A 7,964-nucleotide genomic window follows, 5' to 3' on the forward strand; every position below is an offset into this window, starting at 1 on the left:
TTCAGAAAGTAAGTCTTCTGTATTCATATTTGTAATGTCCTCCAACTTCAGAGATTCTTTTTCCAGCTCTCTGTCAGCCAATGTTCCACTTCTACTTACAAATATTTAGCTGGCAATTTTTTTTTACAGATTGATTGCTTTGACCTCCTTCCCAATGGTTTCAGCTTACTCTCAGTGTCATCAGGTTGGAATCAACTTATATTTGATGCTCCAGTGGGTTTTCAGGGGCTATATAAATCACGTGAAGAGATTGCCTATCTTTCTCTCACACAACCACTGGTGAATTAGAACTGAGAGATTCCATCTTTGATTTAGCAATTCCTTGTGGATTATGCCACCAATGCATGCTATTAGGTATCTAAAGTATTGATGATGTAATTTTCAATCAGATAAAGAATAGATTCTTATATTATTGTATTACTGTGTTTAAGATGCTTAGTTTTTCTGGAAGTGCTTCTTCAATGTTTTCATGCATAAAACCCCAACAATATCTGCCTGATACATTCCCTGCCTAAGTCTTCTAATGTAAGTAAAAATTCTAATAGAATTCAGAACAAAACTTGTTCAAAATTTGGAAATTATCTTTGTTGTAGTTAGGTGCTATGAAGTCGAATATGACTCATAGTGACCATATGAACTCCCAATTAATATAAATTAATTTTTATCATATTTATCAACCGTTGGCCACATTGCTGAAGTAACATAATCAATACACTTAGGGTCTTCCTCTCCTTCACTTAGCTTCCATGTTTCCAAGCATGATGTCCCTTCCCAAGGAATAGCCTTGCCTTGCTATGTGTCCAAAATATGAAAGACAAAGCTTCATTATCTTTGCCTTAGCATTAGGGCTGCATTTTTCTAAGATTATCTATTCTTTTCACATCCCATGGGATATTCTGTATTCTTCCCAGCACCACAACTCAAAGGCATCAATTCTTCTTCTGTTATCCTTATTCCTCATCCAGCTTTCTGATATGCAGCAGGTGAATGTGAACACCTTAGCCTGACTTAGGCACACCTTACTCTTCAAACAGACATCATTGTTCTTCAGCATTTTGGAGAAGTCCCTGACAGTAGACATACACAATGTAATATGTACCTTGATTTTTTTACTACAAGTATCAAGGGTGTCAATTGTTGGTCCAGCCAGGATTAAATCATTGACACATCAATCTTTTCTCCATCTATCATAAAATTGCTCTGTTCATCTTCACCTAAACTACATAAAAACAAACAGATTAATAAATGTCACTTGTGTTTTTAACTGAAAAAAAAAATTGACTATTAGAAGTTGTTAAGTGCCATCAATTCAACTCTGACCCTATGAAGTACGCCCTAGCCTCAATCAATTTCGTTGTCTCAAACAAATAATCCAGTTACCTTTACTACTGTATCAATTCATCTTATACAGGGTTTTTCTCTGCTGCATTGTCCCTCCACTTTTATTAATATGCCCTTCTCCAAAGATGGGTTCCTCCTGGCAATATGTCCCCCAAAATGTGATAGAGCTACAAAATCTTTGCCTCCAAAGAGCTACTTGGTTTCACACTTTCCAGGACATACCTGTTGTTTTATTGATAGTCCAGGGTATATCCAATACTTTTCTCCAGCACCACAACTCAAAGACATTGGTTCCTCTTCTGTCATCCTTAGTCATTGTGTAGCTTTCTGATACATAACAAGTAATTGCGAAGACCACGGACTGGTTCAGCCACACTCTGGTCTATAGTCTGACATCATTGTGTTCAGTCAGCACTCTGGAGATGTCCCTGGCAGCAGATTTTCCTAATTCAATTTGTCTTTGGAGTTCCTAACTGCTGGTGCCAAGAGTGTTTCTTGTGGAACAAAGTAAGCTGAAGTGGACAACATGAATCTCTTCTTTATCATGGTCTGTCAATTGGTCCGGTTTTGAGAATCTTTGTATTCTTGATTTTTAGCCTCAAATCCATATTGAAGACTGTAGTTCTTGATCTTTCACAACAAATGCTTCAGGTCTTCCTCAATTCTGACAAGCAAAATTATGTCATATATGTAACACAATTTGTGGATGAGTCTTCCTCCATTCTTGATGTCACATTCCTTGGCATAAATTCTAACCTCCCAAATTATCTGCTCCATGTATAGATTGAAAAGATATGGAGACAGGACACATTCCTGACACTCTGCTTTCCAGATTTGGAACCATGTGGTGTCTCGTTGTTTTATTCAGACAACTGCTTCCTGGTCCAAAACAGCTTTTTCATGAACATAAAGTGTCCTTGGATTTTTGTTCTTCTCAAGGTTAGTCACAATTTGTTGTGTTCCTCACAGTCAAATGTCTTTTCATAGTAGATGAAACACAAATAGGCATTGCACTGGTACTGTCTGTCGATAATGGCATAGCCTCTTATAAATTCAGCCTATATTTCTGGTAGTTTTCTGTTGATGTATTTTTTTGTTATTTTTTAATAATCTTTAGCAGTAATTTGCTTGTATATTTTATTAGTGATATTGTTCAATAACTAAACATTCTGTTGGATCACCTTTTTAAAGTTTCAAGTTAGGAATCTCTTACTTTTTGTTTTTCCTTCAAATTTTTTAAAATTTATTTAAATGAAAGTTTACAGAGACTTTGGCTTTCCACTAATTCATTGTTGCACACTTTTACCCTGCCCACCCCTCCCCCAGTTTGTTTTTCTCTTTGAAAAGTACCAAAATAAACAAAACAAAAATAGTCATTTTTATACAATCCCACCCCCCAGTCCACTCTACTATACACTTCATTCTGGACTCTTGTCATGACAATAATACTGAATCGTATATTCCTCCTAAACGGTTTTCCCTGTCATCTCTTTCAATACAGTTATACATTATTTATCCTCTCTTAGTTTCCTCCCAAATCTGATATCAGTCCCACTTTACAACAGTGGTACTATGCAATATTTGTTCTTTTGTGAATGAGATATTTCACTCAACATAATGTCCTCCAGGGTCACCCATTTTGTATACTATTTCATGAGTTCCTTATTTTTCATTGCAGCATAGTATTCCATTGTGTGACTATATCACAGCTTTGCTATCCATTCTTTTGTCAATGGGAACTTGGGTTGTTTCTAACTCTTTGCTACAGTGAACAAAACTGCAATAAACATGGCTCAGTATATATCTGCTTAGGTGCAATTTCTGGTTTCTTTAGGGTATCTTCCCAGTAATAGAATTGCTGGATCAAATGGTATTTCTATTTGCAACTCTTTGAGAAAGAGCCATACAGCCTTCCATAGTGGTTGCACCCATAGTGACTGTAACATTGGGCTCAAGTCCATCAGAGATAATGACGGCACATGTCAGCGCAGGGTTCAAATACATTGTTCATATGACTTACAGTGGACTTGACAGTACCTCACAACATTATACTTTGGACAATAAATAAGAAAGAGTAAATAATTGAGGTCTTTTAATTATGTTGTTGGTAATGAGTATTGAACAGCCAAAAGAACAACAAATCTGTGTTGAAGGAAATACAATTAGAGTGTTCCTTAGAGGCAAGAATGGGGAAACTTTGTCTCATTTATTTTGGACATATTCTGAGGAGGAACCAGTCCTTAGATAATGCTTAATCCAGTGACTGCCACAAGGTACTTGAACATGAGAGATTTTTTTTAGGAGGGCAGAGGAGTTGCATTGTAAAGGTCTGCTGTCAGAGACCTCTCCAAAGTACTGAAGAGCAAAATTGTCCGTCTGGAGCTTTTTACCCAAGTTTCTCTCTTGCCTAGTCATCAGTGCAAATGACTGTCTTTGTTCATTTTTTGCTCATCTTTATATGATATGTAAGGTTTACTTAATACTATTTAGTAGCTGCTAGAGCCAGACAAAATGAGCACAAGGATGAAAAAAGAAAAACTGATAATTTTGAATTATGGCTCTGAAGAAGAGTCTTGAACATATCATAAACCACCAAGAAACCAAATAAGTTTGTCTTGGAAATGGTGAAACCAAATTTCTTTTTGGAGGCAAGGATTTTGAAGCTTTTCCTCAAATACTTTGGGTACGTGGCCAGGAGGGACCAGTCCTTAGAGAATGACATCATGCTCAGAAGGATGGAGGGACAGAACAGGAGAGGAAAATCCCGAAGACCCCGGATGAGATGAATTGATACAGAAGCTGGGACAATGGAGATAGGTGTGTCAGGGTCAGTGAGACTGGCTCACGACAGGGCAGGCTTCAGAGCTGTTGTACATAGGGATGCTATGAGTTTCAAGTGACTCAATGGAACATAACAACAAAAACAACTATGACTTAGAATCAAATTGGTCTTATTCTTTAAATAAGATAATTCAAGAACATAACAACAAAAACAACTATGAGTTAGAATCAAATTGGTCTTATTCTTTAAATAAGATAATTCAAGAATATATCTATGCTAAAATTAGAGTTAACAACTGAAATTCATAGATGTTTCTGAATTGTTTTTATCTCTTGTACAAGAACATTGCAAGATTCTGAACAAGATACTGGCCTGACCTATTGTATTTGTAATTCATTCTATTAAGATTAATAGCAGGTCAGTTCTAAGAAGTGGCCAATCAACCTTATCCCAAATGCTTGATTTGCTGTATTACTTCATGGCTTCTGATATCAATGGCCCCACCTTTCCTAGCTCCTCTATGTCCCTTGAGTTCAGTGGTTCCCTGAAAGATCTCCAAGAGACAGTAGGTAGGCAAGCTGGTTTTGTAAAGATTGGTGAATCTAAGACTATTAATTGAAAGCAGACACTCCAAAAAGAGAACTAGCACTGAGGTCCCATGAGCTTATTGTAGGGTAGCTTCATATAGGGTAGGGTTTGTATCCCAACCTAATTCTCTTAACACAATAAATACTTCAGCACAAAATAAACATCTGCATTCTAGTGCAATAATCAGAGTCTCTTCTGAAAACCAGTCGGCCTGCCCTCCCTGGAACAAGGTCACTTCCTAGTATTCCTAGGAACCAAGCTATTTGTCTTAGTACCTGCCCAATGTGCCATTATCACTGGCGAGTAGAGAGATAATGAGAGGACAGGAATGGCTAGAGTCTTGAGCCATAACAGGGGTTAGTTGGGGGGAGAGAAGAAGGGGACAAGGTCCTGGAGGGGCCACGTAAAGGAAAAGAAGATGAAAAGAGGGGCAGAACAGTGAGGTGGGACCACAACAGATGCACCAAAGGTGGGGAACTAACACTAAATCTGTTAGCTGTGTAATGAGGAAGAGTCTTTCATCTGCTCTTTTGGGAAAATATATGTCTATCATATTGCTTTAAAGCTGAACACTAAATTAAGGTAGACTAGGAAGAAGGTTTAGCCATCTGCTTCCAAACTAATAAGCTTTCAAAAACCCTATAACCAATTGTTGTTGTGGTGGTGTACCATCAAGTCAGAACTGACTCATAGCTGACCCTTCAAAGGGTTTTCAGAGGAAGTTCATTGCATGGGAGGAGACGCCGGTGGATTCGAACCACATGCCTTCAGGAATGCAGCGCAGTTTTTTGCCATTAGGCCAACACAGGAGACTGAGCCTCATATTGAGACACAAGCAAACAGACACTAGTGGTTAGAAAGTAGAATGTGTGAAGTATGAATGTAGGAAAATTGAACATTAAGAAGAACTGGAACACACAAATGCTGACATACCAGGCATTGGCAAGTTCAGATGGATGGCAAGGGACATTTTAAATCAGATAATCATATGCTCTACTAGACCAGTAATGAAAAAGGAAATAATAAAATAAGGTTGCATTCACAGTCAAAAAGACCATTTCTAGACCCATCCTGAAATACAATGTTGTGAGTGACAGAATCCATGTACATACAAGGAAAACATTTTACTATAACTGTTGTTGTTGTTATGTGCCGTCAAGTCAATTGTGACTCATAGCGACCCTATGTACAACAGCCCTAAACCATGCTCTGTCTCATGCCAATCTCACTGTCTCCGACACACCTACCCCCATTGCCCCAGTCACTGAATCAATCCACCTCATAGAGAGTCTTCCCCTCCTGCATTGCCCCTCCACCCTCCGAAGCATGACATCGTTCTCCAAGGACTGGTCCCTCCTTGCAACATATACAAAATATGTCAGATGAAGCCTCAGAATCCTTGCCTCCAAGGAGCAGCTTGGTTGCACTCTCTTTAGGATGAAACTATTTGTTCTTCTAGCAGTCAATGGTATATTCAATACTCTTCTTCAGCATCAAAACTCAAAGGCAACAGTTCTCTTTCTATCATCCTTAATCACTGTCTAGCTTTTGGATGCATAGCAATTAATTGTGAAGACTATGGGCTGGAAAAGGCACACTTTAGGCTCCAGATTGGCATTATTGCTCTTCAGTACTATGGAGATGTCTCTGACAACAGACTTTCTCAATGCAACTTAGCTTTTGATTTCTTGGCTGCCAAACAAACTGAAGCTGTTAACAATCTCTATATCTTCACCATCTACTATAATGCTGCTAATTGACCTGGGCGTGAGAATCTTTGTTTACTTGATGTTGAGATTCAATCCATCTTGAAGACTGCAGTCCTTGACTTTCTGCAGCAAGCATTTCAGGTCCTCCTCAGTTTCAGCAAGCAAGACTGTGTCATCTGCAACAATCTTGTTGATGAGTCTTCCTCTAATCCTGATGCCACATTTCTTCTCTCAGAGCCCAGCCTCCTTGATGATCTGTCGTGCATATAAATTGAAAAGGTATGAGGATAGGAAAAATATTTTATGTACACCCCTCCCAATTTTGAACCACTCAGTGTTTCCTTGCTCTGTTCAGATGACTATCTCCTGGTCTAAGTATAGATTCAGCATAAACCCAATAAAGTGTTCTGGGAGTCCCATTCTTCTCAGAGTTATCCAGTTTGTTGTGACTCACACAGTCAAATGCCTTTGCATAGTCAATAAAACACAGATAGACATTGCTCTGGTACTCTCTGCTTTCAACCAAGATCCATCTAAAATGAACTATAATGTCCCTAGTACCATAGTCTCTTTCAAACCCAGCCTACACTTCTGGTAGTTCTCTTTTGATTTGTTATTCCAGTCATTTTTGGTTCATTTTCATCAGAATCTTACTTGCGTGTGGTTTGAGACCTTAGACATGAATGAAAAAGAGATGATTTTCATTGCTGGATGTTTCCATATGTAAATCTCTCCATTCAAAAGTGCAAGAGGAATCTATTAATCTATTTAAATACAAATCTTTTCAGAGTACTAAAAGAGCTTAATTTTGACCCAGTGCTCTAGTTCAACTGTTTTCAACAAGCATTTCTCCATGGTAATCTTCCCCTTCTAGTATATCCAGTCATGATTAGTAGGCTTGCATTCTTCCTTTAAGTACAATATCTCATCATTATAACATGTTGTTATTAGGTGCATTCGAGTCGTCTACAACTCAGAGACCTACACAATAACCATAAACTCTACTCTATCCTATGCCAATATTATTGTCTCTGACACACCTATACCCATTATTGCAGTAACTGAATAAATTCATCTCATCAAGTATCTTTTCTCTTGTGCTGGCCCCCCACCCTCAGAAGCATGATGTCTTTCTCCAAAGACTGGTCCCTCCTTGCAACACAGAATACTCATTTTAACAATATATCTCATTTTACAATATAGAAGAAACATCATTATCCATCATATATACCCAAATAAACATGTAAAATTTAACATATTTCATCTTAAATCATTAAATATGTCTTGGCTTCTCTTTTTCAGTCTCTGATGTTTAGCTGGAGAAATTGACTCCCTTCCTCTGATTCTCTTCTGAAGTAATACCGCAATGTTAGGTTTTCCTTCCTGAATGATATACATATTGATTCCTTTACCCTCACTATTATTTTACCTTCTTCCTACTTGTCACCTGTTTTTACCCAGATTTTTTTTATTGTTGTTGTTGTTATGTGCCATCGAGTCACCTGCGACTCATAGCGACCCTATGTACAACAGCCCTAAACTCC

The sequence above is a fragment of the Elephantulus edwardii genome, unplaced genomic scaffold (assembly GCF_000299155.1).
Source record: "Elephantulus edwardii isolate Elephantulus edwardi_28Jun2011 unplaced genomic scaffold, EleEdw1.0 scaffold00301, whole genome shotgun sequence".
NCBI lineage: Eukaryota > Metazoa > Chordata > Mammalia > Macroscelidea > Macroscelididae > Elephantulus > Elephantulus edwardii.